Source organism: Dendropsophus ebraccatus, chromosome 2 (genome assembly GCF_027789765.1).
Source record: "Dendropsophus ebraccatus isolate aDenEbr1 chromosome 2, aDenEbr1.pat, whole genome shotgun sequence".
Taxonomy (NCBI): Eukaryota; Metazoa; Chordata; class Amphibia; order Anura; family Hylidae; genus Dendropsophus; species Dendropsophus ebraccatus.
In genome coordinates, this window is record NC_091455.1 from 71,130,471 (window position 1) to 71,157,731 (window position 27,261).

The window sequence follows — 27,261 nt, forward strand, 5'->3', positions numbered from 1 at the left end:
ATATTAAATCTGAATCAATGTTGTCTCATTAAATAATTATTAAGCAACCTTCAAGTTAATCTAAATCCTCATCCTGTTTGGATTTCCCTAGATTGTGAATGTAAAACTATAAGAAAAATTATGCTAAAAACTAGAAATAAACCTACAGTACAGCAATGAAGTAGTTAAAAGAAAAACTGTAGAATGCAAATGTAACAAATATCACAAGTTTCTTGTGTTTATGTATATAATTACAATATTTGGCTGTTTCTATGTAGCTTCCTGTGTTTCACTCGATAACACATTACATTATATTAAGACCTCAATATGTTACCAGATACTTTAAATTACATTACAGCTTATTAAGAACAAATAGAGCTGCAAAAACATCTGCAGACCTATGAAATGCGTTGTGTACAGGCTAGAGATGGATTCCTGTCTGCACAACAAATTAGCAAGGTAAACATAGATACAATTGGTTATTACAGTAACAATATAAAGAATTTGTTTCTTTACAGCAAATGTGTTTCCAACACCAATGTTCTTAATGTCAGAAAACGACATTATTCTCCCTGCCCCACTTCTGTATAAAAGGGTAAAAGCTGCCAAAACAGAAAATGTGTGCTCTTGGATCCTTATGTAGAGTAACTGTCTGCAGTCCTTCTTTAGTTAGATCAGCCAAGTAGAAGCTTCCTGGCAGCCATATTAGCTCTCATGAGGCTCTAGCAAACAATAATTGTGACACAACCATCTTCCTCCTATTCCTCTATCTATGAAAAACATACCTCACAGTATCTACTGAAGGACCATGTAAAAGGAAGTATGATCATGCATCTTATTGTATTCATAGGGTACAAGGCTAAATAGGTATGACTGCAAGATGCCATAAAGATGAACTCAGCACCACTTTCTCTATGTTAGCAGAGACACCATTCATTACCCGAAATCCAAGAAGGTAGAAGGCAAATACCACACTTCACTTTAAAGACGACCTGTCACTTTTCCTGACATGTCACATAGCAAATGATAAATGTATTCTCCGTGGTATAGCAATTCTGAAGCAGCTTTTCTTAGAACTGTGTGCTGTTCAATGAACCATCTGCTGGTACATGCTTGGCAGTCCATGACTACTTTAAAGGGGTTATCTAGAGTTAGAAAAGAAATAGCAGCTTTCTTCCAGAAATGGCACCACACTTGCCCTCAGTTTGAAAGTGGTATTGCAGCTCTGTTCCTTTGAAGATAATAGAGCTGGTTTGTAATACCACACACAACATTAGGACTGATGTGGAGCCATTATAAACAAAAGTTCATCCTGCCTAACCCCCTTATGCCTTCTAGCCCTTTTATTGTGGAAATCTGTGTTCTAGGGTTATACCCCACTGGGTATTTAAAAAGCAAATTCAAACAAGAAATACAATACTCCCCAGGATCATAGCAGAAGAAGATAGGGGTCATCTCTTTATATTGGCAGCCGCACATAACGATCATGATCGTTATTAGTGGCCGTCAATATTAATAGATGGCTATGACCCCGTAGTGGCAATACAGCCTCTCTCTGTAATGTATCATTTCCATCCACATTGTCAACATACAAATTGCCAAACTGCTAACAGCTTTCCCTTTGCTGCTGCAGCATTTTGTGTAATAAGTACCATAATCGCTTCTTAGATATTTCTGGGAGGTAAGATACAACCGCTATATGAGTGTGGATTTATTATTGTTATTATTATTATTATTATTATTATGTTAATAGTATATGAGCAACATATACAATTTTAATCTGTGTTTTAACAACACAGACCTCAGCTTTTATGCTTGTTAAGCAGAACAATGTCTACCTTGCTATTAGTGGTATATATTGGTATAAGCTGAAATAAGTGGGACTGACAGGATGATATGAAAATAATACAGACATCATTTTGTTTCATTTCTGTCAATGTCACCAATAGAAAATATTACATAGCATATAGATCAGTAGCTCTTCAATCTGTACTATTTATTGATCATTTCAAATTAGAACACAGCAGGAACAGAAACTTATTAACTATGATATTTTTATTCAGGTGAGCTATTTCTAGAAAATCAATATACTCCACACTATACTCAGCATTAGTTACTACATGTTATTGTACACATAAAGAGTCCAGCCGGACTTACTTTTGGGGGGTGCCTTACTTTCAGGGGGTGCCTTAGTTTAGGGTGGCGGTGCCTTATTTTAGGCTTGTTGGTATGTTAGCTGGGGTGTCTTATTTTAGGAGGATGTCTTATTTTTGGGGAAACATGCAAGTAAACTCTTCTGCTGTGCCATTAGTCAGAGCAGAGGGGAAAGGGTTTCATATAACTGCTGAAAGCTCAGGACTAGGGATGGTCCGAACCCGCCGAGGTTCGGGTTCGGCTGAACCCGAACGCTCGGCATCGGATTCCCGCTGTCTGCCCACTCCGTGCAGCGGGCGGATACAGCGGGAGGACCGCCTGGAAAACTGGGATACAGCCTATGGCTATGGCTGTATCCCAGTTTTTCAGGCGTTCCTCCCGCTGGATCCGCCCGCTGCTCGGAGCGGGCAGACAGCGGTAATCATTACGGAGGGTTTGGGTTCGTGCGAACCCCGTCCGAACCAGGTTCGGACCATCCCTACTCAGGACATTTCACTGGTTAAGGAAACTTGTGTTGACTAGTTTTACTTATTACTTATTTATTTATTTATTTATCTAATTTAATTAAATGTAATAATGTTTTCTTTAAGAATGTCAACAGTTCTTAAATTGCCACAATAACACTATAGTATATTACCATACTATATTACTGTATAACCGCACTAAAAATCTTTGTCAGAAAAATAGAGTGTGGCTTTTAGGTTGTGTTCTATGCATTTTTGTGACCACTTTTTTTTTTATAACAGTGGCAGTGGCCTATACCAGGTACAACCTGTCACAGGCATCATAAGCTAGCACCAAATTGCTTAGTAAGAACATGCTCTTCTGTATATATCAGTAACATTACATGCTGATCTGTGCTGTTCACTACACTGAATCAGGCTTTTATGAAGTTTCTTTTCCTTGCTCCATGGAGAGACTGATCACTCCCTGCTGGTTGGAAAGCCCAGCATTTTAGTTAATATAGCATAACATGATTCAATGGCCATGAGTCATTATACTTTGCAGACCAGTGTAATTGGTCGGAGAGCTGGTGGAACACATAAAATACATAAAATGTTGCTTCTGAATTGTCTTACCATAATTAACCTTTTACACAGAAAAGGACTACCTAATAATAGGAAAGACTATCAGCACCTCTCATCTGCTGGTGTGTTGGTAAATGCAGGAGCAGTGGCACTCTATGGGCTATGTGTCTAGTATTGCATCAAAGCCCAATTTAAAGCGCACATGTCATTGAAACAAACTTCTGACTTACTGTATAATGGAGCCTATGGAACGTCTGGGAATTGTGTCTACCGGACGTTTCATAGGTTGCCACTATAATTTCATCCATTGCTTCATTAGCAGTGAAGATAAAGGGCCAGAGTGCGCTGCTGCTAAGTGCATCTGCCCCTTCGTTTTAGTTATCAGCGGGGGCCTCAGCACCCGGACCTCCACTGATACAAACTTGTAACATGTCAGAAGTTTGTTCAAATGATAGATTTTAAGTGACTGCTAGCTAGATGGCAGATCCTTTTTTATCATTTAGGATTCCAAGTTAATTTGCAAAGGGGATTACTTTACAACCCCCTACTCTAACAAAAAAATGTACTTGTGTCACTTTAATAAACATTTGTTATTGCCATGATGTTGTACATGCAATTATCTTTTGTACACCCATTACCTTTGTGCACCAATTAGCCTTTTGGTGTTATGGGCTGGTGGACTACACTATGTTACAGCCCTGCTGTATTGTGTTGCTGAGCGACTGTAGGGAGTGGGATGGTACGGTATCTCACAAAAGTGCATACACCCCTCACATTTTTGTAAATATTGTATTATATATTTTCATTGGACAACACTGAAGATGTGACACTTTGATACAATGTAAAGTAGTTAGCGTCTATAACAGTGTAAATGTAGGTGAGCCCTTAAAACAACTAAACAGATAGCCATAAATGTATAAACCCATGGCAACAAAAGTGAGTACACTCATAAGTGAAAATGGCCAAATAGAGCCCAATAAGCCATTTTCCCTCCCTGGTGCCTCGGGTGTGGATGGAGAGCAGTGTGGTATCACACTCTCTAATAGTAATGAGCGAATAGTGAGATATTCGATTATTCGATATTCGTACGAATATTCTGCGAATATTTGAATATTTGATCGAATATTCGATCCCATTAAAGTCTATGGGAACAAGTATTCGATTAGTGAAAAACATCTATTTGACCATTTGGAGGGTAAAACCGGAAGCTGGGGGATTTGAACGCTTATTGAATATTTATCGAATATGCGCGGGTTATTCGTACGAATTTCGAATATTCGAATATCTCACTATTCGATCGAACAGTATTCGCTCATCACTACTCTCTAATACTGGTCACTGGAAGTTCAACATGGCAAAGAACTTTCTGAGCACCTGAAAAAAAAGAAATTGTTGCTCTACACACAGATGGCCTAGGCTATAAGATAACAAACATCATGAAACTATGATGCAGCATGGTGGCCAAGACCATACAGCCATTTAAAGGGGTTGTCCGGCGATAAAAAATTATTCACAGAATAACACACATTACAAAGTTATACAACTTTGTAATGTATGTTATGTCTGTGAATGGCCCCCTTCCTCGTGTCCCACCACCCCCACCAGTGTACCCGGAAGTGTGGTGCGCTATACATTACCTGTCACGTGCCGACCACGGTCTCCGATCCTCAGCAGTGACGTCTTCTTCGGGAGGCCAGCGGATCTTCCCGAGTGCCGGCCGCCCTCTGCAGCGTCATCCGAAGCTCAGCCGCGATTGGCTGAGCATAACTGTGCTCAGCCAATCGCGGCTGAGCAGCTGATGACGTGGCCGCGTCATCAGCCGCTCAGCCGCGATTGGCTGAGCACAGTTATGCTCAGCCAATCGCGGCTGAGCTTCGGATGACGCTGCAGAGGGCGGCCGGCACTCGGGAAGATCCGCCGGACTCACGAAGAAGACGTCACTGCTGACGATCGGAGACCGTGGACGACACGACATGCGGTGAGTATAATGCACCACACTTCCGGGTCTAGCGTGGGTGGGGGGAAACACGGGGAAGGGGGCCATTCACAGACATAACATACATTCTGTGAATAATTTTTTATTGCCGGACAACCCCTTTAACAAGACTGATTTCACTCAGAACAGGCCTTGCCATGGTTTCAAAGAGTAGGAGAGCATGTGCTCAGCATCATATCCAAAAGTTGTATAAGTGCTGCTGGCATTGCTGCAGGGGTTAAAGGGGTGGGAGAGGGGGTTAGCAAACTACATCAAGGCTGTCATTCCAGAAGGAAGCCTCCTCAAAAGATAATGCATGCCATAAACATGCCATTATAAAGCCATAAACTATTTGCTATAGACAGGCAGAATAAGGACATGTAATACTGGAACAAGACAAGTGAGACTTGCCTAATAGTCAAGCATGGTGGTGGCAGTGTCATGGTTTAGAGCTGCATGAGTGCATATCCCAACATGTTAACCACGCCAAACACACCTCCGTGACCCCCACTGCCTTGCTAGAAAAACTAAGGGTAAAGGTGCAGTACTGACAAAGCATGTCTCCAGAACTAAGCCCTATTAAGCATTTGAGGGGCATCCTCAAACAGAAGGTAGAGAAGCACAGGGCCTCCAACATCCACCAGCTCTGATGTTGTCATGGAGGAGTAGAGAATGCCAGACATAGTGTATGACACACTATTGGACATAATGTATGACACACTATTGAAGCATACTTTAGCTTTGTGAGTAAAGTAGCTCCAGGTCCATTCAATGAGTAGGGCTGGGTAGAAACAAATATCTGAGAGCTTATGAAAAGGTGTTCAGCAAAGTCATGACATAAACTATGAGACTGGATTTGTGGGCTATAGACATTAACCCAAAGAGGGAAGGGTCAGAAAGGAACATCAATAAAGGGATCCTGGCGATCAGCTCTTGGTAACACAGTACTTTGGCTTGTGTAATAGGGCCCTAAATGCTAATGTAAAAAGTAACAGAGCAATAAAGAGAACAAATATCTATACAGGCCATAAATAATAGTGCTGTAAGGTGCTCTTGTAGTGTTCACTCCAAACACTTATCCATACAAGTATAAATGTGCAAACTCACATATACTCACAAGCTTCATACCCACTGCAGAGCAATATACTCATAGAAGTATCCATCAGCCACTTTAGAAAGCTCTGATGACTCCCAATACTTGCACATTATGATATGTAATAGTAGAACGTCTTCCTATATATGCAATTTCCAGAAGCAGTCAGGCCCATTTGTTAAAAGTGATTAATGGATCCTATTACCAGTTGGAATATGTTGTGGATGGGAATGGGATGAAGATGAGGATGATTAGAACTTGTGTTATTGTGAACCAAGGCTACCTTCTTTTCTTTCACTCATGTGTCATCTATATAATTTCAGTTTTTGATTTTTTTTTTATGTTTAATATAGACACATTAATAAAAAGACACTGAATGATGGTGTTCAACATAAAACAACTGTAAGCAACAAAGCAGGACATGATCTTAAATATTCAAACATTCAGCAGGTGTGAAACTAGGGATACACAATCATGCTTTATATAACCTTATTCCCCAGGCACTGAATCAAGAAGAAAGGCACCGTTCATAATAACAGGGTATTTAATATTATTCTATAACAATAATCAAACAAGGAAATTAAATTGTTCTATAGAGGTCTTACATTTCCATTAACAGCTAAATTATATACTCTTGACTTTTGTATTTGGCTGAAAAATAAATGTTTTCAGTATGAAACAGAGATCACAAGCAACTTTTTTTCTGAATAACCAGAAGCAATGTTAGGTTTTATCTTCTAATATCCTTAATACCTAGATGTTAAATTGCTAACAAGTAATTACAAAAAGGGTCAATATAATCCCACACATGTAGAACAGTAAACCCTCAGGATATATTACTAAGCAAGTAAAGATGGAGCCACATTGTGGTAGCAATAAAGTAAAAGACTATCACGCTGAAGCTTGCTATTAATAATATGTCATGGCTATAAAAACAAAGTTAATTCCTTAACGACCCATGACGTATCTTAAACGTCATGACAGCTGCAGTTAAAAGTCCTACATAGCGATCACTAGGTGTCTAGTGGCTGGATCTCCCTCCACCCCCGCACGCGAGCAATGCGATTGCGGAGGGGGGATCCCTTACCGGCCTGGGACTCTGCGTTAGAATGACTCTGATTCCAGCTCTGTATTCTATTGAGCACTGATATCTATGACCAGATGCAAATATTTTATTCGCAAAACGCGTCCATTTGCGAATAAATTTATTCGCATCTGGCCATTTTCCGCCGAAAAACACGCATTATTAACTTGATAAATGCCCCCCCCATGACTTTACTTTATCTAATCCAATTAACACAGTTACAGCCCTAATACCTGGGAGATTATCTGCCAAATCTGACAGATATCGGACCGTGTAATAGGCCAACGATCAGCCGATGAGCGAGCAAATGCTTAATTGTCAGCTGATCACTGTCTTTTAACGTGTGAAAAAATAAACCTGCAGCTGGCCACACATCTCTCTGTGTAATAAGAGATAGTCAGCTGACGGCTGATTACAGCAAAGGGCCTATTATCGGCCGTATTCGGCCAATGCTGACGGTTATGGCCAATAATCGCGTTGTGTAATAGAAGACAACGATCCGCCGACATGCATGATATCGGCTGATCGTTGTCTTTTAACACGTTGGCACTCACTTACTCCCTCTCATCGCTCAGTGTAATAGGGGCTTAAGGGGCTGCATGTACATCGCTAGTGATGTTCACACTGCAAATCTGTAGCAATTTACAGTGCAATGCAAATGCATTTTATGCAGATTTTCACTTTGCAGCTAAATCTGTGAACGAGTCCATGTCATCCATGCAGATCTTGTCACAGCTTCATGGCAAAATCCACGGTGCAATTATCAGCCATGCCTGGACTTACTCTAAGTGCACTAGTATAATACAAAGGGTTAAGTGCACTTATTTTTTTCTGACAGACGTCTACAAGATTGTTTTTAGAGCCTGCAGGCAGGAAGTCTTGCAGACCTATAAATCTAACAAACACATTAGATTTCTGTTGTTTTTATTTGTTTGTTTGTTTCATTCATTTCTAGATTTATGCTCCCTATAAATGTGCCACATATCTTTATTTTACATTTAACATTGATGATTTCCAAGACGCGCAGATCTATAAAATACAATAGATCATATAGCAAGTTGGTTGCAATAAATTACCAACAGTTTTTGTTTTCTATAGTATCTGGGGGGAAAAAACACTCCACATGAACAAGGAAATAGGAAACCAAGAAAATCAATAAAACACATCACCGCACCTAACAATACATTTCAATTATCTGATGTTAAATCTATAAAAAACACAAGCAGTGGGTCTAGAAAACCACTTTGCTGGTGATTGCTTCCTTTCATATTTTTGATCAGCCTAGGATAAATTATCAATTCGATCAACAGTAAACCCAAGTAACCATTGTTGCAGCTCTTTAACCCTTAAGAGACAGGGTTACTGGCATATTTTGGCATCCGGTTTATGCAAATAACGGACACAGTTTGAGCCAAAATGGCGGCAATATAACAAAAAACAGCTGTAAAAGCCCCCCAAAAAAGACATTGTGTTAACATAGCCTTAATATTCTCTGCATCAGTGTGGCAGAGCTGCAAGTCACTTAGAATACATGCAGTAATATGTCTGTGCACAGAAAATATACATCATTTATTAGCAACTGACATGCAAAAGTTCCATACAGGCCATAGATTCATACAGATAATGTCTAGGTGGAATAAAATTCTAATGCAACAGCAAAATTACAAAAATGAAGTAGGACGTTGCTTGATTTTGGATTACAACTGAGCGCTGCATAATTACCACGAATAGGAAGAGTTTACACTGTTTCTCTATCCAAATCGATGCTTAATGAACAGCGCCACAGATCTAGTTCTGGGCACTGTACCAACGCCAACAGTCCATTCACAGCTGAAACAAAGAAGCAGATGGTACCCATTCTCCCAAGTGTTTTGCAATCAATATCAAAACCACAAGTGGCTGGTCAGTTATCAGAACAGATTTGATGAAGGAAAATATACAAATGCAATTTCTTTTCTGATCTGACACAATCGTACATCACAATTTCTCCATATTCTTTGCATCATGCTAATTATAATTATTGATCACAATAAGAGGAAAAACAAAACTCGGTTCTGTTGTAGCCTTCTGTGTTCAGTTTCAGGATAGTTCAGTAACAATCTTTCTAAGACAATAATGATAACCAGTAACAACAGGGATCATGTGGATATAAGGGTCCTATTCCATGGGCCGGTGGGGGCCCGATCAATAATGCAAACGAGCGCTGATCTGCTAGATTGGCGCTCGTTTACTGGGCCTATTACACGGCCCGATAATCGTTTAATGAGGGCTGCAGGGACATCGTTAAGAACTGGGAACTAGAAATATACAATGAGTACTGGCTTTAAAAGCACAGTGCATGCATTCATAATCAGCAATAGGATAACAGAGGTAGTCATACACATTAAGACAGCTCCCAATTTCTATCCCCATTTGATACATTGATTGCCTTTTGGCAAAGTAGGTTGTCATTTTTCCTTTTTTTATTAGAAATGTTTTGCATTTTATAATCACAATAGGTTGGAAAAGGTTCAGATCAGGACATTCTAACTTCTCAGATAGTTGGCCATACATAGTGCATTATTTGCTCTATTATGGCATCAGGCAGGAATATTACACTGCATCTGGATAGCTATTTACTGGCTTTGCCTGAAAATGTATTTTCTTACAAAGTTCACTCTTCAAAAAAAAAAAAGGCTAGAAAAATGAAAATACTATGTCAGCTCCATTTTCAAACCACTCTATGGCTTAGTCACTAGTCTTTACAGCATTAAAAATTCAGTATCTGCTTTCCCTTGCTATTGTAATTTTAGATATCAGACTCTGTGTTTTCCCAGCATGATAAAAATTCATTAAAAAGGGTCTGTAATATGCAATAAGTATATATTACCGACACAGCATATACACAACTGTCTTAATAATTGTTTCTAGTCACGGCATGCACCTGAAAACACACTTAAGCTACATACTTATTATCCTGTACGCCCCGCTATGTTATCACTTAGTGTAACATTATTATTTTCTACAGTGACAAAGCGTTCACAAAGCATGCCGCTCCTCCCCAGATGCTGGGAAAAGATGGATCCAGTCCTGGGAAGCTGGGAGAAGTCTCCCAGCACCCGGGGAGGAGCGGCATGGAGCGGAGCAGACTTCAAAGCCTGCAGCCTGATGAGAAGAATGCAGATAGGAATGAATTTAAATTTAGTGCTCTGTCCATTAAGGCCATTTGGACCCCTGCCATCCCTTATACCTCCTCACCCTGCTCCATACAGTTTCCGTGCTTGTAAGTTGATCTTTGAGATAGTTATAGAAAGGAACTGAGCTGATGAGTGGAAGATACATTAGCTGAAGGCTTGATAACAGGAGAGGGGAGCCTTTTTGTCTGGTAAGATATATTGCATTCATTGGTGCTATATTCATTGGTGCCATTGCTCTATGCAAAGTTTGTTAAAACAACATTGCTCTTTTACAACATAAGACAGATCATGAAACACAGACACAAGAGAAAAAAATGGAAAGCCCACTGGTCACTTAACCTAATTTGCATACTAAAAAGACTTTTATTTTGTTAATAGAAAGGACTGGTGACATAACAAAGATGAGTCTGGAATCATAGTAGTTAGCTCTATCCAGCCAAGTGCATCCCTGTTTTACTACTGACAGGTCCACTTTAAATTTAATGTATTTTTATCTATAAACAGCCATTTTAGACTGGGAGAGGCTTGTTTCATTGCACATATTACAAATTTATGAGTAGTGATGAGCGAACATGTTCGTAAATGTTCGTATGTTCATGCAAACAGGACGCTAATTGTTTGTGTTCGCCGTTTACGAACAATTTGTTCAATTTTTAGAATGGTTATAAGGATTATTTTCGAACATATCTGAATAATGATTTTTTATGTTCGTCTTCAGATCTCGATGTTCGCTTATCACTAATTGTGAGACTGTACACTGCTATTGCAACTTTCATTGCACCTTTTTTAACTGGCAATATTTCTCAGCAGCATGTAATCGGCAGGGTAATGTTCACAGAATTTTTCAATTTTTTTATAATTTTTTTACATTAGTATACCAAGCTGCATACTGCTATATTACAGTATTCTACACGGTCAGATGCCAAATCACATTCAGAGCCACCATGTGAGGATTACAGGATTAGCATTTAGCAGCAACATAAAATAAAATAAATGGATCAAAAGCATCCCGGTACAAACAGAGAAAATATTCCTGTCAGTAATGCATGTTATATTTCTTATGATGAATACTTTTACTGTGCAATTCATCAATATTCATTTTCCACATAAAAGAACCATTATTATTTAAATAGCTAAATACAGAATGTGCCCTTCCAAATCTGAGGTCGGGGATTTAATATGCAATGAATGTAAACAAGGCGCAAATTGATCAACAAACTATCAACACTGTTTTTAATAGTCCTTTATTTTGTTGTCAAACTCGTAAAGTCAACTAACTTATAGGGCTGGGCGGTATACCGTAAAAATACAGATACCCTATCTGCGGTATTCCCCCCCTCCTCACCCGGCGGCCGCATGCTCTGCTCCCCTCAGTTAATCTTCCTCACGTCCCTGCTCCTATGCTGCCCGGCCAACTATTCTGCTGTCTGGAGGGGGAGGGGGTGACACTCGGTCCAGGACTAGTTAGCATCACTCTCACATTTCTACCTGCTACAACCACACTGAGCGCAGAGCACTGAGGATTCTGGTGCAGGGAAAGAGAGGGGTGCCAGGTGGAGAGGTGAGAGCTGGAAAGCTGATCCTCCGATTCACCTCCCGATCCCAACCAGGACGCACATATACTGGTTCAGGGCAAGGGATGGGATCCTGCTGCGGGGGGGCTTAAGAGGAAGGCTGGAGATGTGACAGGCTGCATCCAGGCGGCAGCTCCCCCTCCAGTGTGTGCTCAGCGCTGCTGCTGCCGGGCAGCTCACTCACTTCTAGCTTCTCTGGAAGCTGCACGGTGTGCCCTGCCCCCCTCTCCCACACACACAGTGGCTGCAGGGGGAGAGGTATAGGTCGGCACATCCTCTCTCCACTGGAGACCACACTGTGTACTGCACAGGAATCCTCGGCACCCGTTATCTTTTGTCAGTGCTGGAAGCAGCCAGGACGCAGATATATGTGCAACACCGACACTGAGTGACAGGGGCAGAGGATTCCTGTGTGGGAGAGAGAGGGGTGCCCGGTGGAGCTGACCCCAACTGTATGTGCGGGGAAGGGGGGCAGAAAAGCATGTGAAAGAGTGACTGGGGGTAGATTTTAGATAGATAGATAGATAGATAGATAGATAGATAGATAGATAGATAGATAGGAGATAGATAGATAAATAGATAGATAGATAGATAGATAGATAGATAGATAGATAGATAATAGATAGATAGATAATGTCCACAATAGAGCGCACTCCCAGTTTCAGTGCTGGAGTGCCTAGCAACGGAGATTGGATTAAATCTCTAACTAAATAAATCCAAGAATTTTGCGGCACATCCGTATAGTGAAAAAAGTTGTGATATTTATTGGTACATCAAAAAGCAAGTGCAACGTTTCAGTCTCATCTCGAGACCTTTCTCGAGACTATACGGATGTGCCGCAAAATTCTTGGATTGATTTAGATAGATAGATAGATAGATAGATAGATAGGAGATAGGAGTAAAAAATACTGTGCAGCACTCTGATGGTAATACAAACGGGGATTTATTCCATATAACAATGTGCAGCAAACTTCACAAGTAATATACGATGTTTCAGCGTCTCCTACTCCATTTACAAGTGGCATTTGAAAATGGCATAGGAGATGACAAAACGTTGTGTATTATTTGTGAAGTTTGCTGCACATTGTTATATGGAATAAATTCACGTTTGTATTACCATCAGAAAATGGGGTTTTCAAAAGGGGTGTGGCTTTTAAAAGGGGCATGTCATAATGATCAATTTATCGTTACCGCGGCTACATGTACGATAAACCGCGATATTGATTTCGGCCAATATCGCCCAGCCCTACTAACTAAAGGGATGTTCAACATGCAAAAGGGGAATTTGGTTGATTTAACAGATAACAATGAGTAGTGGTGGTGATAGTCATGGGGAATAGCAGAGCTATATGATGATTCAAGACCCCCTGTAATTGCAAATAATACACAAACATCCCAATAATGTATTATTACAATGGATATAGAATGGTGGGTTACATTGTTCTCCTAATGTCTTTCTGCAATCTTCTGTTCTCCTCCTTACAAAAATGGCTAGGTCTCTTTATTCTTTAAGAAGGCCGCCCGCTCCATAGTGTACACTGACAGGGTTTTCTGCAGCCGCTATTCAATGAATAGCAGCCACAGAAAACTGACATGTCAGTCGTTTGCGGCGCCGCTAGGGATCCCGGCAGGAGTGTATACTATGTATAAAAAGAAAAGTCTTAAAAGAAAAGATTTGGTTGTACATCTGCATTGTATCATTGATAGTCAAGAGGACGTGAACTAAGACTGATAATCTCTACATCTTGGAGGATTGGGTGCAGTGTAGCAGCAAAATAAAAGCAGCAAAGAAATCATGTATCAGGCCAACATAAAATATTTTTACAAAGTAAAAAAAAAGATTGTTTAAACTGACTACAGGTCTTTTTTAAACCTGTATCAGTAGTACATTGCATGTTTTTAGTCCTGTTTTTTTTTCTATATGATGTTTTTTTTTCATATGATGTAATATGTAAATCCTGTAATAACTTAAGATTCATTCTCTGATCCCTGCTTTGGATTTTTACACTGAATTAATAGCATTCACATTTGGATGTACTTGCATTTTATATTCTATTCATGTTTTTTTTTGGCAACTTATTTCTTCAAATTGCTTTCTGGTATATAACTATGGTATGTAATATATTTATTGTAACACCATGTATCCCATGATTCCTCTTCAATTTGTTGCTGTTTTCATCTATAGTTATCCTGATCTTCATGAATAATAAACATTATTTTTTTTTAGATTTAGTATGTTTACTGATATGCATTGGCAGTGTCCCCTATATCTCGCTGGCATCTGTGATTACTTTTTTTTTTTATGTTTTGGTTGTTTACACTCTTGCTGCTATTTTTGTGTATATACTTCTTATCAGTGACAGCAGCTGCAAAGAGTAGCTTTTGCTATGGTACTCTTGGTGTGACAATGTACAGTAATACAAAAAGCAAAGCGTGCACACCCAATGTTTTCCTGGAAAAAACAACTGATGTTTTTAGTACTTAGACTCACATTGATTATCTGCTAGAAACTCTCAAGTATAAACTGTTTCATCTATTATTCTGTCAATAAGCATCAATTGGAAGTGCCTTTTTGATAGCTGTATACACATGGATCAATGATTGTCATGAACACAGTTCATAAAGTTGCCATGAGTACAAATGAGTACAACTCGGATGGTGTGTCACTTCGACAAAACAATAAAACAAAGTTTATAGTTGAAATAACAAAAATATATTGCCCCCATCCCTTAACCAGCATACAGCCCATCCCCCTGCCCAGTCTCTTCACCAGCACACCACCCCAGTCCCCCTGCCCCTTTCCTAAACCAACACAAACACCACAGTGCCCCAGAACCCATCCCTTCACCAGCATACACCCCGAGTCCCCTTGCCCCCTTCCCTTCACTAGAACATACTCCCTGTCACCCTGTCCCCATCCCTTCACTAGAACATACTCCCCAGTCCCCCGTCCCCATCCCTTCACCAGCAAACACACCCCTGTCCCTCTGCCCCCCCATCCCTTCATCCCGAAACCTCTCCCCCACCCCCGCATACTGACTGACTTGTAGAAAGGTCTCGTCTAATCCATTCTTTAGGATGGAACGCTCTGCTTGTGTACGCGTGCACGAGTGTGGCACCGCTGTTCCGTACACAACCAATCGGTGAATAGTGACGGGTGACGCAGAGCACGTGTCCAGGGGTATGTGGGGCAAGCCACGCCAGGGAACACTGCCAGAGGCTGCAGCTGCTGTCACTGTGGCGCCGCCAGGGCTGTGGTAGAGTCCTTCTTGGCACGTTGCAACATACTTTTGGCACAGTTCTGACACGTATCATAGGTTCGCATCACGGATCTAAGTGAATTTAGTTCAGCTATTGGGGCTGTCAAACTTGTCCTGCCCATGTTTTAAGGGAAATTAGCAATAAAAAAATGTCTTTTATGGCGTTTGGGGAAGCACAATGTAAAAAATAAAAACTTTAAAAGACCTATATAAGAACTATATAAGAAAAAAACGAAATAAAATGATCAAAGGCACCATTAGCTCACACCATTGCTTCTAGCCAATCCCATGTATACATTCCCTATATAAAAATAACTGTAATGGGAAGGGGACACAATTCAAAAATGTATTGTTAGGGGAACCCAGCAACTTGCTATGATGTTAACAGGGCTGGATGTGAGCGGGATACAGGACAGACCTCCCAATTGGAGTGCAGACACCAGGCTAATCAGACCCGGCGCCCATTTCCCAACTCTCTATTTAAAATAGCAGTTGGATCTTACCTATGCCCTTGATAGGTCTTACAAGTCTTCACTAGCATTTCCCTAATAAGAATTTCCCTGGATCCTGGCTGTCTGCCTCATTTTCTGACCCTGCCTGCTGAATTGGACCTGACCTGGTTTGACTGTTTACTGGCACTGATTTTGAACACTGGTTTTGTACTATTATGGTTCTCCTGGTTTTGACCCTCTGTTTGTTTTCTGACTACACTCTTAGGGTACTATTACAGGGGTTGATGAAGGCCCGATCAGTATTATATTCTGATCCTATTACACGGCCCAATAATCGTTTAGGATTGTTAGCGATGTCAGTGCAGCCCTAGTTGACTCTATTACATGGAGCAACAATCGCCTCAATTCGGCTGATCATCGCTCCATGTTATAGGGCCCTTAGGACTCTTTCTGTCTCTAATGTGTCTGTCTGGTTTGACCCAGTCTGTCTGACTTTACCTGTACAGTGTAAGCCCTATGCACCTAGTCAGTGTAGGTTCTATGCCCAGTTGGGGGCGGCCAATTAGCACATTGTCCAACTAGTCAGGGACAGTGGTTGAAGTGAGAGCAGTGCTGCACTGTTCTCTTACCTATCGTGACAGAATCACAGAAAAGGATGCATAAATGATTTAATATCACGCCCCCACCTTAATCTATGTGCGGTTCTCCACACCATCCACAGGCCTAAATGCTGTGAACAATATATACCTGTACATACCTGTGTCTTGTTTCTGCTCTAAAGTCGCTTCATTACATCAGTGGACAGTGTCCCCTAGGTGGAGCTCTGCAGCAATTAGGCCTCCCCTCCCCAGCCAGAAGATTGGGGCCCAACTGTAGTGAAGCCCCACCTGGGTGACACTGTCCACCAATGAAATGAAGCAAAAGTAAGGGTGGGGTGACAATATCACTTAAAAAATGTGTCTGGTCATAAATGGTCTGGTCTTGAACTTAAAAGGGTTATCTGGAAAGCCGAAAAGGTCCTACCTGTTCTGTTGCTATATTTATTCCGACCTGCCCCCTCCCCGTCTCATCTCAAAAGTTATCACGCAAAACAGCCAGAGGGAGGAAGTGCAGTTCAGGAGAGAGCAGAACAGGTAGGACCTTTTCGGCTCTCCAGGTAACCCCTTTAAGGACTAAGTTGTGTTAACTGTACAGTATGCTTTGCAGTTATCAGTTATGTAGCATTTGACTGAATCTGGTCAGAAAGCATAGCTATATACACAGAATTCATCCTGCTAGATGTTGTTGGCAATTAAACAATGGCCATTCTTGCCTTAAAATAGTGCACTGCATTGAAGTGTAAAAGGAACAACGGTTGTTGTTCACACACTGTATTGAAAAATGGCCGGTTTAAAACAGCCGCGAAAAAAATTGACATTTCGTGTATAATAACTAATGACGAGCGTGCAGTTTGGCAACAGTCTCCAAACCTGAATGCTCAGCATTTGACTCCCAGTGGCTGGAGAAGTTGGATGCCGCCCTAGGGAGTCCTGGAAAACATGAATACTGCAATAGGCTGCAGTCCTTTGCCTCTTTTATTCATTGGCGGCTGAATGAGGATTTGTAAACAGGTCTTATTCGTCGGCTTACCCTGTGTAATATTGCCTTACCTGGCATCTATATTAGGCTGTTTGTCTCCTGTATTTTCTGATGAAAAGTGAGTCTAAGCCCCCTAGTGCCCGTCATATTGTGCTCCCTCACTGCTAAGCTTCTCACATGAGTTCCTAGTTCCCATCCTTAGCTGCTAACCAGGGCCGGGACAAGAAGTTTTGGTGCCCTAGGCAGAGAAGGCAAATGGCGCCCCCCCCCCCCCGATCCCAGTGTTATCAGAATTGGTGCGCCACAGACAGTATAATGCCCTGAAAGTGCCCCCACACTGTATTATGAGCCCCAATACACACAGTAGTATTTGCAGTGGGTATCCAGAACCTGTAACCTTGGTGTCTGAACACCTTAATACAACCTGACAGTTCTCCCCCCGATTTTCTGAAAGCAATGTTCCAGCACCGAACAAAACTTCAGAGGGAAATGTGTTTCGAATACCAAGGTGTTACTCTATATACAAGAGCATAGTCACATATATTACTGTATATACAATAGCAGTCACCTATATTACTGTATATACAATAGCATAGTCACCTATATAACTGTATATACACTAGCATAGTCACCTATATTACTGTATATACAATAGCATAGTCACCTAATATAGGTGACTGTGCTACTATTGTATATACAGTAATAAGTGACTATGCTATTGTATATACAGTAATAAGTGACCATGCTATTGTATATACAGTAATATAGGTGACTGCTATTGTATAAACAGTAATATAGGTGACTATGCTATTGTATATACACTAATATAGGTGACTATGCTATTGTATATACATTAATATAGGTGACTATGCTAGTGTATATACAGTAGCATATATGACTATGCTATTGTATATACACTTTATATACAGTAGCATAGTCACTTATTACTGTACATACAATAGCATAGTCACCTATATTACTGTATATACAATAGTAGCACAGTCACCTATATTACTGTATATACACTAGCATAGTCACCTACGCTTTTCTATTCAAACTGTGAAACATTGAACACAAAATGCAGTGTGAACCTGAGCTTATACATACCTTCCAGTAATATACATAGACAAAAAACTACATACTGTATACAGACATGTTTATGTATATACACACAGACACACACATTTATGTATACACACTTATGTATGCGCATACATTTATGCATATACATACACTTTTATGTACAGTATATATACACACACAGGCACACATATATGTATACAGACAGGCAGTATATATACATGTATACAGGCACACACTTATGTATATACACACACACACAGATACACACATTTATGTACAATATATATTTATATATATATATATACACACACACACACACACACACACACACACACACACAAAACAGCTACCTCCCATCTTGGTGTGTGGCGCTTGCACCTTCTTCCCATTCTGGGACTGTCATGGAGGGGTCTGCTGGTGATGAAGACAACAATGCAGATGAGAGGCCCAGGACAGACAGAGCTGCAGACACTTCCTGGTCACCATGTGCTGTGTCTGCAGGCTGCCATTCTTCACCTCCTCCTCTCTGGCCCGACAGCTGAGCAGCTCCCACAGGCAGGCGGATGTGCAGCAGGGGATGAGCAATGCTGCACATTCCCCCATGCTGCCCTCCTGCACCAGGTCAGACGCCTCCTGGGAGTGGGAGCTCAGCCACAGCAGTGTCCTCAGCAGGAGGCCGCCCCTCCCCCCTCCTATGTACATCAGCAGCAGCTGAAGACTCACACAGGCTGTGAATCTCCCGGCAGGGGGCTGATGTAATCAGCTCCTGTATACTGCTTCCGGGTTCGGCCTGGTGGCGCCCCCTGCTGTTTGGCGCCCTAGGCCATCGCCTACCCCTGCCTACTCTTTGTCCCAGCCCTGCTGCTAACACCTTATTCCCTATAACTTCTAGTGCTGCCTTTGAGCATACCCAACTGTAGGCAACTAAATCTAAACAAAATCACATTTTGGGCCAGTAAGTGGTGAGTAATTGTGTGATTTAAATGATTTAAAGGCAAAACGACTGGCAAAAACGACTAATGCATGATGCTGCGGAGGACATAACAGTGTCATATACTTATCTCTACCATTCCACCAGTTCCCTGAACGCTGTCATTTTTTTAACAAAATCTGCTGATATCTTTTTCACAACATCTGTTCCCACAGGAAACGGACACTCAGCATAGACTATGCTATGCACTGTGCTGGGCGTCTATATCCTTAGGGAACAGCATGACAGTGGATGTTGTGAAAAGATGAAAGCAGTGGACAGTGGGCAGCCCAGGAAAAGGTACGCATTCAGCAATGTTATTTCCCCCACATCCCTGGCAGCATCTTACATTAGTCGTTTATGCCAGGCAACCCCTTTAACAGATTGAGCATTTAACTTTATGCTACTTTATACTACGTACCTTTGAAGGGAATCTGGCAGGAAGGAGTTAAATACCAGTGGATTTAAACATGGATATACATACAGTAAGGTCCATTATCTGTATTTAATTTTTATGCTTTGGGCTGTTTCCCTATTAACCCAAATAGGCTTGCAGGCTATGAAGCACAAGATATGGCACTCCTGTGGCTAGAATTATTCCAATGCCAATACTTGGCCTCTTTGTGTACCATATCAAGCATTACACTGCTAGAGAGCAGGGATCCTGGTCACCTATTTCCGCATAACAGATTTATATTTCTTACACAGTACACAATATATTTTGTCAATGCAGCAGAACATTATAATGTACCAAAACAGGGCTCAGCACAATTACATACGCTCAATGTGATGAAGGAGATCGCCCATGTTCTACTATGGCTGCCTGGTTTTTATGAGCGTTTCTTCTGTCAGTGTTGTAATTTTACTCAGTAATTAGAAATCCCTTGCCTTTACTGGTACACAGGGAACGTGAACAGACTGGAGGATCATATAAGGAGCAACATATGAAGAATATGCAATATGATGCCTGGGAAAATATCCCCTCTATTGGCCAGAAACTGCAGGTAATAGAGCAGTGACTCCATTCAGTTGTGTGTAAACTGCCCTATAAATTCAATAATAATAAGCATTGATCCTATGGTCATTAACTATATAGGTTATGTCTATTAAATCCAATCCAATTGCTTCTTATCAATGAAAATTTGCTCCATGATATAATCCAAACCTTATAAATGCACAACAGCAGATATAACAGGGTTTATCATTTGCATATCTACATGCAGTAGTACTTTATGTATAAATCACATTATGAATGAGCACAGCACTTCACAGATCATGTATCATCTGTACATTTTTTTTCTGTTAAAAACCAAATCCCCAACAGAAGCATGGATAAGCAGACACCGCATGCAGACATGTGTATGACCATCTGTATACCACATTTTGTGCCAAAACTATAACAGGTTAGACCAGTCTTCCCCAACCAGCGGCTCACAAGCCACACATGGCACAGTTCTTGGGTCCCCTACATGTGGCTTCCAGCTGGTGGTAGTTCTAAATACCAATTATGGAAACAGGGATGTCATTTTATTACTGAAACTTTCCCTTAAGGTCAAAATCCTATTACTGCCGTAAGAGCTATTAATACATTTTCCCTTTTAAGACCATGTTAGCAACCATTCTTCCAGACTCATTTTGAGTCATCAATGGTTGACATTGTACCAAATACAGAAAGTTTTTTTTCCCCTTTTGTGAAGTCTTTTCAGCCATTTGTATCTCAAAATAAGGCTCATAAATGGTGTGTGAACACAGCCTGAGACCACTTTTATATGGCAGTATTTCAGTTGGTATTGTCAATCAATATTTGTAAAAGAGGCCTTTTGTCAGGACAGAGATAAAAATGTGCAGGGTCAGTACTAGGAGGTCTCATCAAGTCAGTGTAAATCAGTACACAGATGGATGTTAGAAGTGTTCATTTAACTCCAACTTGCAAGACAGAAGGGGTAATCTGGGTCACAAGCAAGGTATGAAAAACAGAGCAATCTATGCAGAACGCTCACAGGTGGTTGTCACCAGCAGCCACCTGTTTAAATAACCCACCTTCAGTTGGCTGGCCCTGCTCCCTGATAGGCTGACCCTGCTCCCTGATAGGCTGGCCCTGCTCCCTGATAGGCTGGCCCTGCTCCCTGATAGGCTGACCCTGCTCCCTGATAGGCTGGCCCTGCTCCCTGATAGGCTGACCCTGCTCCCTGATAGGCTGACCCTGCTCCCTGATAGGCTGGCCCTGCTCCCTGATAGGCTGGCCCTGCTCCCTGATAGGCTGGCCCTGCTCCCTGATAGGCTGACTTTGCTCCCTGATAGGCTGGCCCTGCTCCCTGATAGGCTGACCCTGCTCCCTGATAGGCTGGCCCTGCTCCCTGATAGGCTGGCCCTGCTCCCTGATAGGCTGACCCTGCTCCCTGATAGGCTGGCCCTGCTCCCTGATAGGCTGACCCTGCTCCCTGATAGGCTGGCCCTGCTCCCTGATAGGCTGACCCTGCTCCCTGATAGGCTGACCCTGCTCCCTGATAGGCTGGCCCTGCTCCCTAATAGGCTGGCCCTGCTCCCTGATAGGCTGGCCCTGCTCCCTGATAGGCTGGCCCTGCTCCCTGATAGGCTGACTTTGCTCCCTGATAGGCTGGCCCTGCTCCCTGATAGGCTGACCCTGCTCCCTGATAGGCTGGCCCTGCTCCCTGATAGGCTGGCCCTGCTCCCTGATAGGCTGACCCTGCTCCCTGATAGGCTGACCCTGCTCCCTGATAGGCTGGCCCTGCTCCCTGATAGGCTGACTTTGCTCCCTGATAGGTTGACCCTGCTCCCTGCTCGTCTGACCCCGGCCCCACTCTTAGAAGGGTCAATCACCACAGCACGAGGGATGCTAACAATGCTGCCACAGAGAAGCCGAGCTCACCACAATAAAAGTGTTAGGGTACATGTACATACAGTATTTTGATCCTTCCAGAGGTAGCAAGGTTACCAATCACCATCATGCTGTAATACCCTGATATCATAGCGTACCATGCAATTAGAGCATTGTACGTTACTAATATTATAACCTTGAAACTTTCTGTCCAAAACGTAGATAAAGGTGCTATTTTTCAATTATCGTTTTTCTTTGTCAGTTCCACTCCTGGTTTGGTCCCCCCCAAAATTACCAAAATATTCTGTGTGGATATATCCTTAAATGACGTCTCGGGTACACATACAAAATGTGCGCATGTGCGGTCATGATACTTATAAAATTGTATATAACACTTTGATGACAAAAACCAATATAATTTGTTTGATAATATTATTCAGATTGATACGTTCTAAATTATATTTCAAAAACACAAGTAAACTCCAATATACAGTATAAGGCTTACAGAGATCCATGTCCTTGCCACAAAAACAACCTTATTAAGATGAATGAAACAACAGCCCTGTGTGAATATATACCCTAAATATTATCCCTGTCATTCAGCGACACGACACAACAGACACCTAGAGATTGAACACTGCTGGAAAAACTCACTGGGCCACATGGAGCTTGTGTGCACGTGGAGGTCTGTGTGTGCTGATTGTGAAGATACAGTAGATTAATACATTTAACCCTTACATGGCATAAGGGACAATACCCTTACCAATACCTGACAGAACACAGAAGCATGCAGTCATTGGATATAACATACATTTCACATGTATTACATTTATCTTATTGTAGGTCAGAATTTAATTACTGGTGTTAATATACATTACAGCCAGAAGTATAGTGGTAATCAATGGAGCCAGTCATTGACCTTTTCTAGTCACTAAAGCATTGACTGCTTACACGTTAGTACAATACAGCAGAGGGTGGTGAGGAATGGTGTTTACATAGTAGAGCCCATAAAATGACCCTGCCTGTCTGCTTCATGTCTTAGATGGGAAACAGTTCCATAGGAGCGATTACACCAGCACTTGTCACCCTTATATAACACATCTGTCAGTACTAACAACATGCCTAGAAAGATGCCTATGTAGTATATGCTATGAATCCGTGCTTCAATGCACATCCATTACCAAATGAAAGGGAAACAGAAAGCTATTTATTGAATCATTATTACACGTTTCTATGTCTCTTCTAATCGGAAAATCACAATGTAGCTGAGCGGCTAATACCAAGAATGCATGAAAGAATACCCTAAGGTTAGGAAGCAGGATGCAGACTATGGTCCCTGGCACTGCCCCCGCTATTACCGCGCCAGCTAAGCCTACTCACCCCTAGTGACATAGTCTCCCAGTCCTTGAAACTCGCAGGAGCACATCAGAAGCTCTGGAACCTGCAGAACTGCTCCCAGCTGCAAGCCTCTGTGTATATGTCACGTGGGCTCATCTACGCGTTGCCATAGTGATTCTACATAGATACAAATGTATTCATGCAGCAGAAGAGCCCCGGCTCAATGAGAGCGCTCAGATGTCACTGAGACAAACACAGTGCATGGAGGAATAGAGCGACCTCCAGCATACAGCCACTTGGTGCACTTACCACATGCATCTTGGTGCCCCCTGCAGGCTGGGTATATACAATATGCCCAAACACATAGAGGAACCCTTGATGCTATTAGTATATCCAAAAAAGCATGAACAAGCATGTAGCGGGCATCTCTCCCATCAATGGCAAATTAATATAGAGCTAGAACTTGTCCTTGAAGCATTATCTATAAATCTGCTCCAGAATGCATTACACTCAACAGTCCCAGAGGCTTGCAATCTATTTTCCTACATTGTGGGGAATTTCTTGGAAAACCAATTAACCTTGAGTGTAGCAGCCATTTCAGGCTGGGGAGAAGCTGACTACATTTTTACTGACTATAAGGATTTATTGACAAGAAGTCCAGAAAAAAGCATCTGCCCCCCCCCATCACTGATTATATCCAGCTCTAGAAACCTTCATATACACAGGTGTATGTATCAGTTGTAGATGTTTTTTACTTTTCTCACCCTGGCACTTTTGATTTGCTACACCTTTAAATAGAAGACAATAACAAAAGACCATTGTAGCCTATTTATGGTCAGCCTTTGATACAAAAGGGTTTAGGTGGAATCCTTAAGGGGGCTCTGCCATTAAAGCTATCATTAGGACACAAAGTGTTCATCTATGTATTTTACATAGGAAGCAAACTCCAACCTTTGTGCTGAAGCTCTTAAGACTAGAAGCTGTACAAAAAGCCAGTCCTGATCCTCCCCAGACTGGGATCAATGGTACAGGGAGTGATGCCAGAACAGCAGCACATTCACTGACAGGCTGGAATTGTGGGGCTTCTATCTCCACTACTATGCAAGTAACATTTTGACTTTGGGATAAAAAAGCTATTTTTTTGCAGTAGCAGCAGCTGATGGAGGAGACAACATGTTCTGGCTGATGGGAGAGAAATCCATTATTGCACTCACCAGTTTGCTGTGCAGAGAATTAATGCCTGGTGACAGCACAGGCACTAGATCCTGAGACCTTCCTGGAATCGGATGTTCATCATGTTCCTCCATTGAGCGCCTCCTGGCACTATCGATCCGGCTCACATGCTTGTGGGGCTGTCGCCTGGGCTGATGCTCTGCCTGGAGCTTCCTTCCTTCCTTCTGTCGGCTGCTCAGTGCTGCGACGAGCCCAGGCTGGAGAATGTCTCTGCCTGCAGTACTCCTCTCCTGCCTGCAGGGGCCGCCACTGAGCTTTCTGCTTCATCCACATTCTATTCTTACCTGAGCTACACCAGCTTAGTACAAAGGATTCTTCCCAGACACAACTTTTATACAATAGATGAACCACAATAATCTGCTTTGATCACTTACACAGATTTCACACTTTTTCAGTTTGTATAAGCATTTTATTTACTCATGCAGCAACAGCAACATGAAACCGAGGGGGTTAAAGTAGCCCCCAGTATGTCAGTATCACATATGAAAAGGGGTCTCTTTGCTATGTATGTGTATACATGTAACATATTTAAAGGGTAACCCCAATAAGTAATAGATTAGGAGTGTCAAACTCATTTCCATGGAGTCCGCATCATCCTTATGGTTTCCTTAAAAGGACTGCCTGCAAATCTATAACTGTATTAGGCCGATCTTTGAGGGTAAGACATTGGGCGATATCAGCCTGTTCTGCCAATTATACCCAGTGCCTAAAATTTTAACAGGTCTTGAAAGTCTGCAGCTTTTAGGGCCTGCTGGGACTTGTAGTTCTTTCACACAGGGACAGAGGAAAGCAGTGTTGAGAATTGGATATGTATGGATTGTATATGTGACCATATGACAATATTAATACTGTTTATTTTGGAGCTGGTTGGGGTGGGTGGACTGAGACATGCTGCACTGCTGGAAAGTCATGACTGACGAAGATCTGGGCAAATTCTGTCTGTCTAGATGTGGTGGGAGGTGTGTGTGTGTGTGTGTGTGTGTTTGTGTTTTATATTGGATTTCTTGGAATTCTGACCTCTTTTCCCATCCTATTCACTTTTGCCTGCTGTTTTTGTACTATTTTGCTATCTCTATTTTGACCTGTATCTGCCTGACAATTCTTTATAGCATTTATCACCTTACCCAGCATAGGGACCGATGCCAAGGTTTCGCCTGCGGCCTGGCGCAAGACTGGAAAGTAAGCAGGGACAGTACTGGAGGGTCCTAGTGCTAGGGTTTACACTGTCTTTCTGACCTTGTCTACTATCCAGGTCCTGGGGGTCCCTAACAACTTTCCCCAGCGTGCTGGTTAAGTTGCGACTAAGCCAGAATACCCCGCTGAACCTTTTCTCAATCTCCTTGGGTAATCTTGAGGGATTAGCTCCACCCGGATTTCCAAGCCTTGGACCCTGGTATTCTAATGTCTTCCGGCAAGATGTGGTGTATATACCAAACTACTAGTACAGGTATTCTCCTTATCAAAAATCTGTACTGTCTAGACAGGTTCCTAGGTAGCCCCCTTGTCACCAGTATAAGTCAACCTACCCCCCAAAAAAAACAACTAAGACACTAAAGTATCCTCATCTAAAGCCTTAACTATTAAGCCACTATCACCAGTCTATCTACTAAAACACTGGCAATCATTCTAGAGTGTAAAAGGTTGTATCTGAACTTGTGCCTAAGATCCGAACTGTAAGATCCGAACTGTAATGTCAATTCGAAAACTTTTCAGGCAAAGTTATTAAAGTGTTTAAGAACCTGGACTCTGTGCTTATTCAAACGCACCACACTATAAGGGACACCAGGGACTACAATTGCTCCTATACCTATAAAGGGCATGGGGGAGGGGATATATCATTCAGAGCCCTGTGACAAATGCCGCAGTAGTATTGCCACACCTGCCCTTGCAAGCAACACCTAGCACCCCTGGGATACCACACGATACACTGTATTACTGAGCTATTCTCTCATAGAGGCAATGTTGTTAGAGAAGACAATTTCCTGAGGATCTGAGGAGCACGAAACATGAGGTAATTGTCACAATCACAGGACAATATAACTCAATCAACACAATCAAATTTATCTAACACTTTAAGAGGCGCTGTTACTTGAATGTTTCTGGAATATATAACGATAACAAAAGTATGTGTACATATAAATCTAACTCATACAAACAGGAATAACTCTACAAACTCCATGCAGAAATTGGCCTTGGTTAGATTTTAACCAAGTGCAATGCAACAATACTATTTACACAAGAGAGTGTTATGCTAATATTAGCCCTCATTCTTGCAATTTACAGACTACTACATAGAAGATGGGATCATGGCCCTGTATGGACAGGTGAACGTGGCCATTGAAATCTATTGGTCCTTTGTTTTGCCTGCAATTGTGGGTTTGCATGTGTGGACAGAACTACAGACATGTGAATAGGACCGTACATTTGCAGTGTGTGTACACCAGA

At 41.8% G+C, this 27,261-nt stretch overlaps 1 protein-coding gene across 2 annotated transcripts in view; it reads right to left on the reverse strand.

Annotated features, from left to right (window-relative positions):
• The window catches only part of TMEM200C (transmembrane protein 200C), a 37,930-nt gene extending 12,965 nt beyond the window's left edge, over positions 1-24,965 (reverse strand). Inside the window, exon 1 of one of the 2 annotated variants that reach the window (XM_069960092.1) lies at positions 24,798-24,965. The gene's annotated coding sequence lies outside the window, so the exon portion shown is untranslated. Of the gene's footprint in view, positions 1-23,625; positions 23,705-24,797 lie in introns of those variants that run through there. The other variant, XM_069960093.1, reaches the window with a different exon arrangement.
• Positions 24,966-27,261: the final 2,296 nt, after the last annotated feature.